The sequence below is a fragment of the Lycium barbarum genome, chromosome 11 (genome assembly GCF_019175385.1).
Source record: "Lycium barbarum isolate Lr01 chromosome 11, ASM1917538v2, whole genome shotgun sequence".
In the NCBI taxonomy this organism is placed as follows: Eukaryota; Viridiplantae; Streptophyta; class Magnoliopsida; order Solanales; family Solanaceae; genus Lycium; species Lycium barbarum.
Window position 1 is genome coordinate 123467141 of NC_083347.1, and position 13871 is coordinate 123481011.

The window sequence follows — 13871 nt, forward strand, 5'->3', positions numbered from 1 at the left end:
ACAAGTAGCCACACCTTCAAACAATCAAGAATATTTAGCAAATTAAAAAGAAAGATGTTTTAATTTATTTAAGAAAAATGAAATTTGCAATGATGAAACACACACACAAAAAAAAAACATACAGTTGATGGGATCATCAAAGCAATCACAAAGACCGCTTGATCATTGCATCTCTGTTAAATTTGCTGTTGATGGCATCTTGCAAAGCAAAAAAAACAATGTAAGATATTTTTTAGCGGTATCCTGTTTTTATATATTAAGATAAGAAGGTTTAATTAATTTAGGTCAAGATTTAATGACATCTAATTGATTAAGCTACATTTCTACCCATATCTATTCTTATGGGTGAACCAAACCGTTGAGCTCTGCCACAATTAATAAGGATTAAGGAGCTATAGCCAACTGTATGAAGGATTATTCAAATGAAACTAAAGAGTGTACAGACACAATACACTTTATCCCTTGTAGGTTAGGTAAGAATTTAATTTTTTTTGGTTATCTCCTGAACTTCATGCCAATTACAAACATCACATAAAATGAAATGGAAGGAATAATCCAATTTCTGATCGTATTAGATATTGTAATGGCTCTATGGGGGACAACCAGGACTAGAGAGAGTAGGGTAGGTTTACATTAATGATCACTTTCTCTATTTTAATTTATGTGACACTACTTTATTATTAATCAGTTCTAAAAATATTGACACACTTTTGAATTTGGAAACAATCAACGTTATACGTACACTTGTCATTTATCCTGGATGAGAAATTTTTATGGCCACACAGATATTACGATGCATGTTTAAGGCCACAATATTGAATATAAAGTGTATTGTGCATTTGAATGAAACTAAAGATTTTGCACAATATTGAAGAGCACTAGGAATCTTGAAGTTACTTCTTGAAAGATTGATGTTGATGATCTAGATCCTCTAAACATTCTACTGATGTTTTGGTGTAGTTTATTTTGTTGTCACAAATAATATACACTTGCAGCTGTTATATGTGGTGCCTTTATACTGTAAAATGTTATTGCTGGAGTCAGAGGCGGATCCAAGTATTAGAACATTATGAATTCAAATTCGGAATTCTATTACAATCCATTTGATAATTGGTGGAGCCAGAGGCGGATCCCTACAGTTTATGTATACATAAATGTCTATCACTAAAAGAGTTAGAAATGACACACATTATATCGAGGTGAAAAGAGATTGTGAATGCGACATTGTTCATACATGGGCTTCTCTGATACGAATGGGCCACTTCAAATAGGTTCATTAATGTTTAGACTCAGAATACGATAAGCTATATGAACCTTTCTTCTCGCCTTGTATATGCTTCTGAAGTGATAGTATATACACACAGTTAAAATGAGCATTACTACGTAAATGAGACAAAACTGAAGTGGAAAATAGAGATCAATAAATATATTGTCTATCCTAAGCTAAATATATCATCTTACATAAGAAAAATAGAACCAAGGAACAAGAGAGAAAAAGAAAGCAGACTAGACAAGATAGTCACAGAGAGCGGAATGCTTCCTTTGTCTTTCCTCAGTATCATCCCTTCAATTATAGGATAATTCACCATCAAGATGAAAAATGAGAGGAACACTTGGCCAAAAAAATCACTAAATCTCCCTTCAAAAATCACTTTTCCAATTCCCCAAATGAAGGAAATCATATTCAATATGACTAATGTAACCAAAGGGACTATTAGCATCTTAGATGCTTGAAAATCATAAATTCCCATTTGGTATCTCTTCAAGCTTTCATCATCAACAACCTTATTTGTTGGCAAAAAACTTGCTTTTCTAAAGCCAATTAACTTCAAGATTGCATCCAAAGTTCCATAGAAATAAGCTGTTATTGACTTTATCATCCATACCCTCCACTCATTCCACCATGTTCTCATTGTTCCTCCAGAGTGGACAACATCCCATAAGTACTTGGAAAGTGTTGACAAGAAAAGAAAAGAATATACAATGAACCATGGACTTGAGACCTGTGAAAACAATAATAGTTTCTATCAAGTCTATCTTCTAAGAAATAATTGTCTTGGGTAATCAAAAGTTAGAGTTTAATTTCTATACACTAACAATATAATGCAAATTTATCACTATCAAGTAACCTAAACAATAATTGCAGGTAGTCATTCAACAGAAGTGGTATTAGTAACCAAGAAAATAAGACAGGTTACCTGTCACAACATATTAAAATATAGTGATAGTGCAAAAAAAATTATATTGTCAACTATGTTGCTCGAACACTCCAAATTGTCACCACAATCATGTTGGATCCTCCATAGATACACTACTTTTGGAGGATCCGGTGGCATATTTAAGAGTCTGAGCAACGTAGACTCTCGGTGTATATAAGTTAAATCTATTTAGATTTGAATTTAACTTCTATATGCTAACAGTCCAACGAAACTTAGACAGCATTAGATCATACATATTAGAAGATAACCATTGGTACCCATATGTAAAAAGTGGGGGATTCAGAACTCAGAAAATAAAGAAGCTGGTTACTTGCCACGACACGTTAAAATAAACCGATCGTTTAAATATTTTTGCGCTATGAGCGTATATAATAAGTTAAATCTTGATAATGATCATATTTTTTCTTACCTTAGGATAAATGGGAATGCCATTTAGGAGACAAAGCTGAGGAATGATAGCTAAAAACCAAGCTGGGAAGCAAGAGAGCCTGAGTAGCAAGGTAAGCATAACACATGCATTCAACAAGAGGTATTCTTGATTTCAAGCCATAGATGAGTGGACAAAATCTTGAGAACAAAACTTCAGTTAGACCAGAACTCCATCTTGTGCCTTGAACTAATGTGTCGTTCAAATTTGTTGTAGCACTGCCTAAAAATGCTGGCCTTGTGGGGTTGTAAAAGACAGATTTCCAGCCTTTGCAATGCAAAATGAAACTTGTGAAGTAGTCTTCCACCACTGAACGGTACATGAATCCTATCTATATGTATAATGAAGCCAATCGATCAAAATTAGCACAAATATGATAGAATAAGAGAAGTTAATTACTCCCTCCGTTCCATTTTAAGTGGCACTATCTTTTTTAGTCCGTTTCGAAAACAACACCTTTTTTTTTTACCCCCAATGACATGCTTGTATAGCATAAGAATCCCATACTCCCTCTGTCCCATTTTATGTGATGCACTATGCACTGAACATGGAATTTAAGAAAAGACTTTTGAAATTTGTGGTCTAAAAACAAGTCATAGATATATATGTGGGTGGATCATCTCATCAAAGATGAAATGAGAAGTTTAAAGTTACATTGTTTCTAAATATGCACCCAAGGGTGTGACTGTGTGACTTAATGGTTAAGGAAGTGGGTTGAGAACTATGGGTTCTCATGTTCAAATCCAGCGAGGCGAAAATACTAGGTGGTGTCTTCTTATCTGTCAAAGCCTTGGTGAACAGATTTACCCAGTGCTTGTGCTGATGGGAGGTAGTAGATAACCTTGTAATTATGAGATGCGTGCAGGCTGGCCCGGAACCACAGTTATAAAAAAAGTATTTCTAAATATTGAGAATATGACAGACTAAACAAAATCATTCTTTTTAGGACAGAATAGAACAAACTAGACAAAAAGTGCAGAACATAAATTGGAAAAAAGGAAGTAGCATATACATGTTTACAATCATAAACTTCAAAAGTCTTTCTTTATTTTTTGTGTTTCGTATCCAATCAACTTATGCCACATAAATTGGAAAGGATAGAGTTGATAGAATTGATGATGAACTTGCCTGCTCTCCCCATTGTGAATCCTGTTCATAGGTGCAAGAGGCTAAAATTTTTGCTTCTTGAATCTTATTGTCAGCAAATTCCTTATGATTAGTGCTTTTAAGAGTATTTAGGAACTCATTTGAGGGACCAAAACACTTCTTCATCTCACTAAGATCCATATCTGATTAAACAAGTTAAAGAATTGTGATTACTACAGAGTTTATAGGAGAACTTTTTCAAGGGACAAATTAATGCCCAACAATTTATTAGGGAACATTTTTGTAATTTGAGGAATACCATTGTGTGTAGCATTCCCATATAGAGCCTTCCTCTTTATATAAAGGCATGAACCAGACAATATAGGTCCTATGAGCCCATCCATCCCTGGCCACTTGAGCTAATATATATATATAGTAACAAATCAAAATCTTAGTTATACATCAAGTGTTTCATATATATTTACTAGACATTTACAGAGTTTCCACGGATGTTCCCGTCAAAACGTTGTCGGGAATTTGAGATTTCTAATGGATATCCGTCGGAAATGTTTCTGACGAGCATATTTTCTGCAAATTCTGTCAATATTTTGTGAAAAAGATGCGTGTTTCTAGCAGAAAATTTGTTATACTAACTATATATATATATATAACCTTAACTCATTGAACTTTTATCTTATGTAGGTTTGTTACCTGATTATGTGAATATTTTTTTTACACCATCAGTGCATAAATAATGTAGAGATATGAATTACTTACCACAAAAATAGCTCTTAAGGCAGAATCATAAATATCTTTCTTGCTAATGTTGTGAAATCTTTGAGGAAACTGGACAAAAGCAAGTGAGGGAGAGATTTTGGGATCAAGGTGAAAGCACATTGCTTGTCTAGCTGAAGAAGGATCATTGGAGTGCATATCACAATCCAACATTAGTATGTAAGGGGAGTTGCTTATTATCCCAGATACTCTAAGCTGCACAAAAAAGAATCATTAATTACACATAGTCACATTTCCAAAAAATTAATAAAAATAAATAAGAAAAATAAAACAAGTTAATACTGGAGAAATGTTTATTAGTTTTGCCTCCTGTTTATAATAAAGAGTCTTTATCAAAGGATCATGAAAAAGAAATGGTCCAAATGTCTTGTGGAGAGAATGATGCACGAAACATCTAGCGTTCACATGGGGTTGGGGGAAGGGCCAAAGCCCACACCCAAGCGGGTGTAATGTAGGCATGACCTACACTGACACAAGCGTTAGTGACTGTTCCACTGCTCCAACTCGTGATTCTATAGGGAATGATTTGGGAAATCCAAAACCAAAAGTAGTGGCATTTGCTAGTAGCAACATAACAGAGGTCTTCATAAACCAAAAAAAAAAAATACTCTCTCTATTTCATTTTATGCGTGTTCGTTTGGCTAGATACGAAGCTTAAGAATATAAATTTAAAGAAGGCTTTTAAAACTTCTAATCTTAAATATGCATGTCCTGTAATTCCTAAGAGAGCATTATAAAGGGTAAAGCGGGCTGGGAATCTTATAATAAAAGATATACTATATATAGTCTAAAAAGTAATTTTTTTTTGACTAATTAAAAAGTAAAGTAAGATACATAAATTGAAACGAGGTAGTAGCTATTCATGAAAAATGTGAAACAGAGTTGTACAAGAACATTGAGAGCTCCAGCTTTGAAATGGTGAGGATGAGAAGGATTTTTCTCCCTTGAAACATAAACAAGAGATGGTATTTTAGCTTTGCCATTATTTTTGCCTCCCTGCCCTATTATCTGCAAGACAAGAACATATAGGCAATAATGTTAATAAAAATTTAAGACAAAAGGAAAAACAACGTGAAAATTCTGATGAACCAAACATCAATCACTAAAATATAATCTACTAAATAATTATGTTATTATTTAATCCCCGTGTTATAATTCCATTATTTAGCTTGTTCACAATCCAAACAAACCTTAAATAGTTTGATGAGACTCATGTTTTGTTTGTTTATAATTATATATGCAATCTCGTGATTTGATTCTTATCACTCATGCATAAGAATTTAGGAAATTTTTTGTTCAGATTTGCTGCACGTGACCAAATAAAACACCACATATGTTTTTTTTTTTTTTAATCACTTGATCATGAGTCACGAGTATGTATATCAACTTTTTATTATTATTTGATTATGACAAGCTAATATAGTTTGCTAAATATAGCATGTGATATAAAGAAAATGTACTTCCATTGAGGGCTTTAGTGAGGCAACTATCCTCCATTTAGAGGTGTTTTTGCTCTATAAATATGAATTGTTACTGAGGATAAGAATAAAAATTTATTCGTAGCCGATATTTATGCCAAATTAATGAATGCACGAGATATATATTCTATACATACATTTATTTTCACTTTAATTTTTAATTACTAAGGTGAAAATGTACCTCAATATTTGGACCAAAGTGTCTTTCCTCTATCCCTCCATTTTCTTGAGCTTTCTTCAACCGCTCCTTGAACACCTCGTACTCTTTCTGCGTACATAGATGCGAACTATCAAATGAATTCGACCATTAAGATTTTTAGTATCGATTAGTTATACTTTAAAAAATAATGAGTTCAAATTTAATATTTATTGAAAATTTTATGATTCCACCTATGTATTTAAACGTCGTGTAAAAAACATTGGGTATCCATAATAAAGAGAAATCAACACTAAAAGTAATGTACTAACCAAATCAAATAAAGAGCTAGTGAATTTTTTAGCGCACTAATAAAGAAATAATGTCATTTTTTTTTAAACGGAGAAATAAATGTTACGAAGTGCATTATAAAGCTCCAACTTTAGTAAACTGTACAAGGTTAAATTATGTTTTTTACTGCATTACTTTCTGCACAAACTTATCATTTCTAAAAGATAATAACAAACCAAATAAAATCCCTACTTTTTTAATCAATAACTGACAAAACTCTACTATGTTAAAGTTTTTTACTGCTTGCTTTCTGCACAAACTTATTATTTCTAAAAGATTCTCTAAATGATGATGCTGATGATAATGATAATGAAAATAATGATATTAATATGTTACTAAATTTTTGGAAGTTAAGATTATCCTGAAGCATAATTTCTTAAGATAAATTCTTAACTGTGGTTAGAATGTTTGTTTAAGTCAATTTAATATAAGCCTTTAGAATTTAAAACAGCAGTGTCATCCAAGCATGCACTTGAGAAAAATGGAGAAAAAATATAAGAGGTCATAAATCCCTCTAATTTATGATTTTATTGGTTGGATTTTAAAATAGGTTGGATTTTGACATTACCATCAAATAACAAATACTATATACAGAGGTAAGTTGCCAAAATAGTTTCATATAGGTTGGATTTATGAACCAGAGGGATTTAACATTACCCTCAAATAACCTATTTTGGCAACTTACCTATGTTAAAATAGGTTGGTTTAAGTTGCCAAAATAAGCAACTTACCTCTCTGGTTTATGATTTTACCTGACGGATATAAAAGTTTCTGGCAACATAAACAGTTTAAGTTAATTTTTTTTTTTTTAAGAAATGAATGTGCATAAATTAAAAATTAAGAAAGTATATTCATAATAATTTTGTTTTACCATTAGAAGATTCGGCTGATATAAAACATCATAAAAATAAATTATTTTCAAATATATAAGAGGTCATTCTTTTTGGTACAGACTAATAAGATAATAAGTTCACATAATCGAAACTGAGGCATTAAATTTTTTTTATTTGGCCACTGACCTGAATTTTTTCTCTTTCCTGCAAGTACTCCTTGCTGCCATTAATTTCATCAACTGCTTGAAAAAATACGTCAGGGCAAATCCTCTTCACATCAAATTCCTTACAAAATGGGATCCACAGTTCCCCAAATTTCCACGCTTCACGTATCGCACACAACGTTAAAACCGAACTGCCGTCATCGGATAGATACACCGTCACCTATTAAGATTAAAATTTATATATTTAAAAATTAAATTAAATCCAAACTTGTTAATATTAGTATCACTTAGTAGTTAGTACTGAGATAAACTAACAGTCAAAGAAAACGTGAAAAGTAAATTCAAAAGTATTACATTTTCACATGATAATTAGTATTGAAACATACTTCAACAATTTAAGAAGAAGAAAAATCGAAATAAATCACCGCTAGGTTGTTTCGGTCACCTATTTGCATTTCATGTGCATACTTTATAAAGTTAATAGAACTACTCTCGCATCTCAATTTATGTGAAGCTTTTTGTTTTTCAATAGTCAATACGATTAAATTTTAAAATTAAATTTGATTAGATTAACTCAATATTTTAAGATTAAAATTTATATATTTAAGTTTAGGAGAAAGAGGAAGGAGAGAATATAAGTTGCAACTTTTATGATATTAATTTGATAAAAAAATATATCTTAAAATATCTGTCAAAGTTCTTTCAATTTAAATCTCAAAAAACTAAACGTGTCACACATTAATAGAAACAAAGAGACTTTTCCCACCGCAAATCAATTGAAAATTTATTGTTATATGATTTTCCCACCTCATTCCTACTAAACCAACTTACTGGAATGGTGAGTAACATGTTCCCACTAAAAAGATCAGAAACTTCCTAATTTACCTTATGAAAATTAACCACTATCCCTACAATTCAATTAAAATATTTGTGAAAATAGCAGCTAAACATTTTCAGTAGAAAATAATGGTTTTCTAGTATGCCATACACACAAAAGTTCAGACATGGTAAAGAATAGTACTCCCTTTATTCCCTATTTACGTGACACTATTTTCTTTTTATGTCTCAAAAATTATATTATCTTTTTATATTTAGAAATAATTATAACCACACATTTATATAAGACTTATTTTGAACTACACATTTTAAAACTCTTCCTTTCTTTTTCAACTTATCTTTGTGCGCATTGACTTTCATTTGGAGTGGTCTTTAATTTTTGCACTTCAAATCCTTTCACTTAATACCCGAGGTTGTGTGTTCAAACTCCAACTCAATAAAAAAAAATTGCAAGACAGAATTTACATGGCCAGAAATTTACAAATTTTGTCCATGTATAAATTTTAGCGATGGGCAAAAGTTAGAAATCACCATTTTGAGGAACAAAAATTAAAGACCACCCTCACCGAAGGACAATCCTACAAATTGCTTCTTTCTTAAATTTCATGTCAAGTCAAACGATGTCATATGAATTAACAAGTCACCTTTTCCGGTGGATAATCCATAGCCATGGCCGATAAAACGGTGTTAACAACACCTAACGGTGGTTCCTTTTTAGGATCAGCCGTACAAATAAACACGTCGATGGCCGGAAGTTCATCGTCCGGCGGTAAGTTTTCCGGGAAGACGGAACGAGAAACCGGTGTCCATATAATTGCTGAGTCAAGTAGCCAGATGAAGGAGAGAATTAATTCGGAAGTGAAAATTAGGAACCAATAAGGTAAAAATGAGAGGTGAATTGTGGTGAGATTGATTATAAGTCTGTAATATAGCAAGAAGAGTATTGCTATTGAGTGAATAAAAGTGTGAGTTCTGTTTATTGTGGCTGAAAATTTGTGCTCTGTGCACTTTTGTAGAGGTAGAGTTTCCATTTTTTTTGTTGTACTTTGTTTTTTGTTGAAGGAGGAGGAGGTATTTTATAGGGAGATTAAAATTTAGAAGTTTGTTTTTGTTTGTTAGAAAAATGGAGTCATATCATATGAATGGAACTTTTACTCTCTCTACAATAGTAAGAGATTAAGATTTTAATTTTATTAATTCCAGTTTTAGAGAAAGTAAATTATTGGGATGATATATTTGCTGTAAATCGTATAATTCAGGATATATTTGAACCTTTTTCTAATAAATTAAGTCCTCTCGAATTCAGCATCAATAATCTCAAAATATTAGCTCCGCTTCTTACTAAAAAAAGTGACTTATTTGTACTCCTATCGTTATACAAATGGCTCAGATATACCATGTTGGCTGACGAAAGTGAAAAAATCGATTTTAAATTATATTATTTTATGAAAATAAAAGCCCCCATATGAGTTTATTTGATCATTCTCGCTAAGTTGAAGGGTATATTTCACCCTTCTCCCAAAGTTCAGGAGTATATTTGATCCTTCTCGCAAAATTCAGAAGTATATTTGATCCTTCTTGCAAAGTTCATTGTCCGGCAGCAAATTTTTCGGAAAAACTGAACGAGAAATCGGTCTCCATATATGTGCTGAGTTTAGGAGAAAAAGAAAGGAGAGAATTCACTTGTATAAAGTTGAACATGTCAACACAAATGCTGACGTGGCATTGACTTGGCACTGACGTGACCCTTTAAAATTTATGTGATACGTCAGTACCACGTCAACATTTGTATTTACATGTTTAATTTTATATAAATTGAGGTACTTACTTGTGCACACTCAATAACGAACATAGATACAAAATTCACGTACATACATACATAATTTCGGGCTACCAATATGTTGGGTTTAATGCCCTAGGATTCGAACTTCATGGATTTTACGAAACAGATCATGGGGAAGAACGTAGAGATTCCCACATGTGGATGGAAGTTCTACATACCTTAACTTCCCGCTTTTGAGCGTATCACAATGTCCTTCAATCCCTTCAACTTCAATCTATAGCAATACAGGTCATAGGGATTCTATATTAACAACAATATCCATGCTTTGTTCATCTAAGCATTTTATCAAACACTTGGTGGGTATGAAGCTCTATAACCCTCACTAATGGTGTTTTTTTCACCCAATCCCCATTCTATTACTTCTAAATACTTCTACAATCTCAATTAGATGTAATTAACATCATTCTTCATCACCCATATGAATACAACAATCCCAAGTCAACAATCCAACAACTCTAGCACAGTTCATATAATTCTCTCTATCAAACTCATTTATTTTTCTTCCAAGAATTCATCAATTCACAACTATAAATTATTAGGGAGTAGAAACATTACCTTTTATGAGTAGTCACCACAAAATCAACATCCCCAAGTTCGATCTTTAGCTTAGAATGACGGCAACAACTTGTACTACACTTTATCCTTCACGAGCCTCGGGATTCGGGGCCTTAAACTTGGTTGATTCTCTACTTTATCTCTCTAACTCTCCTCTCTCTCACTTTCTCTCTCTAAGATCTGAAATTATGGGAAAAATGGGCTGCTAGGGTTGACATTTCCCTTAAATACCAAGGGGAAATGGGTTTGACCCAACTTGAAAACGGGTTGGGACCTTTCTGTCTTAAAACGTCCATATCTCCCTATCCCGATGTCACCTGTGAACCCACAACCTATGGTTGGAAAGGTATTTCAATTATCTACAACTTTCGTTCTTTGAGTTTTCCCAAATTCCCAATTTATGATAGAGTTATGGCCTCCCGAAGTCAGGTGACCCGGAACGTACTTACGGACCAAGATACGGTCACTGTTACGGTCCCGTAACACGAAGTACGGACCGTAACTTGGTACCGTACCTTGGTGAAAATTTCCAGTGAGGTTCTGGAAATTTTTGGTGTGTTACGGTCCACTGTTACGGTCCGTAACGTCACCGTTACGCTGGCAGAACTTCCAGCGAACAGTCTTCAGTAAAATGGGCATAACTCTTTGCACAGATGCCCGTTTGACCCCCATAATATACCGTTGGAAAGATATTTCAAAGGGCTACAACTGTAATCAAGGAAGTTTTCCGAAATTCCAAATTAATAATGGGGTTATGGTCGTTGGAAGTAAGACCTTCTATAAACTCACTTCCAAACATGCCCCGTAGAGTGGTTTTCAACTTTGCTTTGCCCAAAGACTCTTCTCATGTCTTGATTGGGTTTCAAACACCATTTATACACTACTCAAATTGGGTTCATTATACCCCCATCTTATAAGACAAATCTTAACCCGGATGTACGAGGTGTTACACAATCACTTTTTTGAAAAGCACTTTTAAGAAATACACTTAGAAACATTTTTTAAAAGTTTGGTCAAACACGAATCGTTGTCCAAAAGTGTTTTTTAAATTAATTGACTAAACACAAATTGCTTCTCACCAAAGTATTTTTCTAAAAAGTATTTTTGGAAAAAGCACTTTTCAAAATACGTTGATTTTAGAAGCTTAGCCAAACACGCTATAAATCTCTCCTTCCTTGTTAATTTATGCAATGTTTTTCGTTTTTCAAAATTCAAATATGCGAACTTTGATCAATATTTTGAAATGCGTGTTTTCATCATATTGACATGAGAATAAGTAATTTATGATACTTATCGTACAAGTTTTGAATATCCAAAATTTTAATTTTAAAATATTAAGTTGATCTAATTTAATTTTAAGGAAGTGATATATTTTAAGTGGTTATTAAAGCTAATGCATATAATTAAATGAAGTGACATATTTTAAGTGGTTAACTTATCTACGTAATGAGCATTTGAAAACATGCGCAAAAACTTTTTCGAAATTTGAGCCAAAAGTATCTGATATAAACACTTTTTCATGTGTTCATATACTCAATCGGAACATGTCATAATTCGAATGTCTAAATAAAATCTACTGACAAATTTAAGGGGTTATCAATATATTAGCCTAAAAACATCATCACGATCAAGTAAGAATCCTAAATGGACATCTATAATTGAATAAATGGAAAAGGACATAATTACCCTCGAACTATTCGAAATAAAGCAAATATACCCTCCATTTGATTTTGTTACCAAAACAGCCCTTTCCGTCTAACACAAGGACCACAAATACCCTCACTTTTAACGGCTCGCCACGACATCTAACTAAGCAGTCTGATTGGGTAAAAAATGTGATATGGCTTTCCAACTAGGTAGTCCAACTTGGCTGGAAAATTTATGTGTCACGCCAACATTTGTGTTTACCTGTTCAACTTTAAATAACTTGAGGTGCCTACTTATGCACACTCAAAGTTGGAAGGCATACTTGTCAGCTGAGGCCAAGTTTGAGGGCTTGTTTATGTATTTCGCGTATCGAAAAATCTCACTTTGACAATAAAGTGCTCCCTTCCAAAGACGCCTTACCACCCCACCACTTAAGTCATAAGCGTCACTAACCAACAAAAAATTACAAGGAAGGAAGAGTAAACTTACATGTTTCTCCTTTTGATGTAATCTCAGCATTCTCCCCCATGGTGAGGCAAGGGAAAAAACAAGTAGCCACACCTTCAAACAATCAAGAATATTTAGCAAATTAAAAAGAAAGATGTTTTAATTTATTTAAGAAAAATGAAATTTGCAATGATGAAACACACACACAAAAAAAAAACATACAGTTGATGGGATCATCAAAGCAATCACAAAGACCGCTTGATCATTGCATCTCTGTTAAATTTGCTGTTGATGGCATCTTGCAAAGCAAAAAAAACAATGTAAGATATTTTTTAGCGGTATCCTGTTTTTATATATTAAGATAAGAAGGTTTAATTAATTTAGGTCAAGATTTAATGACATCTAATTGATTAAGCTACATTTCTACCCATATCTATTCTTATGGGTGAACCAAACCGTTGAGCTCTGCCACAATTAATAAGGATTAAGGAGCTATAGCCAACTGTATGAAGGATTATTCAAATGAAACTAAAGAGTGTACAGACACAATACACTTTATCCCTTGTAGGTTAGGTAAGAATTTAATTTTTTTTGGTTATCTCCTGAACTTCATGCCAATTACAAACATCACATAAAATGAAATGGAAGGAATAATCCAATTTCTGATCGTATTAGATATTGTAATGGCTCTATGGGGGACAACCAGGACTAGAGAGAGTAGGGTAGGTTTACATTAATGATCACTTTCTCTATTTTAATTTATGTGACACTACTTTATTATTAATCAGTTCTAAAAATATTGACACACTTTTGAATTTGGAAACAATCAACGTTATACGTACACTTGTCATTTATCCTGGATGAGAAATTTTTATGGCCACACGGATATTACGATGCATGTTTAAGGCCACAATATTGAATATAAAGTGTATTGTGCATTTAAATGAAACTAAAGATTTTGCACAATATTGAAGAGCACTAGGAATCTTGAAGTTACTTCTTGAAAGATTGATGTTGATGATCTAGATCCTCTAAACATTCTAGTGATGTTTT

The 13871-nt window shown here is 32.8% G+C and overlaps 1 long non-coding RNA gene and 1 pseudogene across 1 annotated transcript in view; one reads left to right on the forward strand and one right to left on the reverse strand.

The window, feature by feature from the left end:
• The window catches only part of LOC132616683 (uncharacterized), a 35908-nt gene that overhangs the window by 16266 nt on the left and 5771 nt on the right, over positions 1 to 13871 (forward strand). The gene's annotated exons all lie outside the window — the stretch shown is intronic.
• LOC132616680 (cellulose synthase-like protein G2) lies at positions 1306 to 9428 on the reverse strand (annotated as a pseudogene).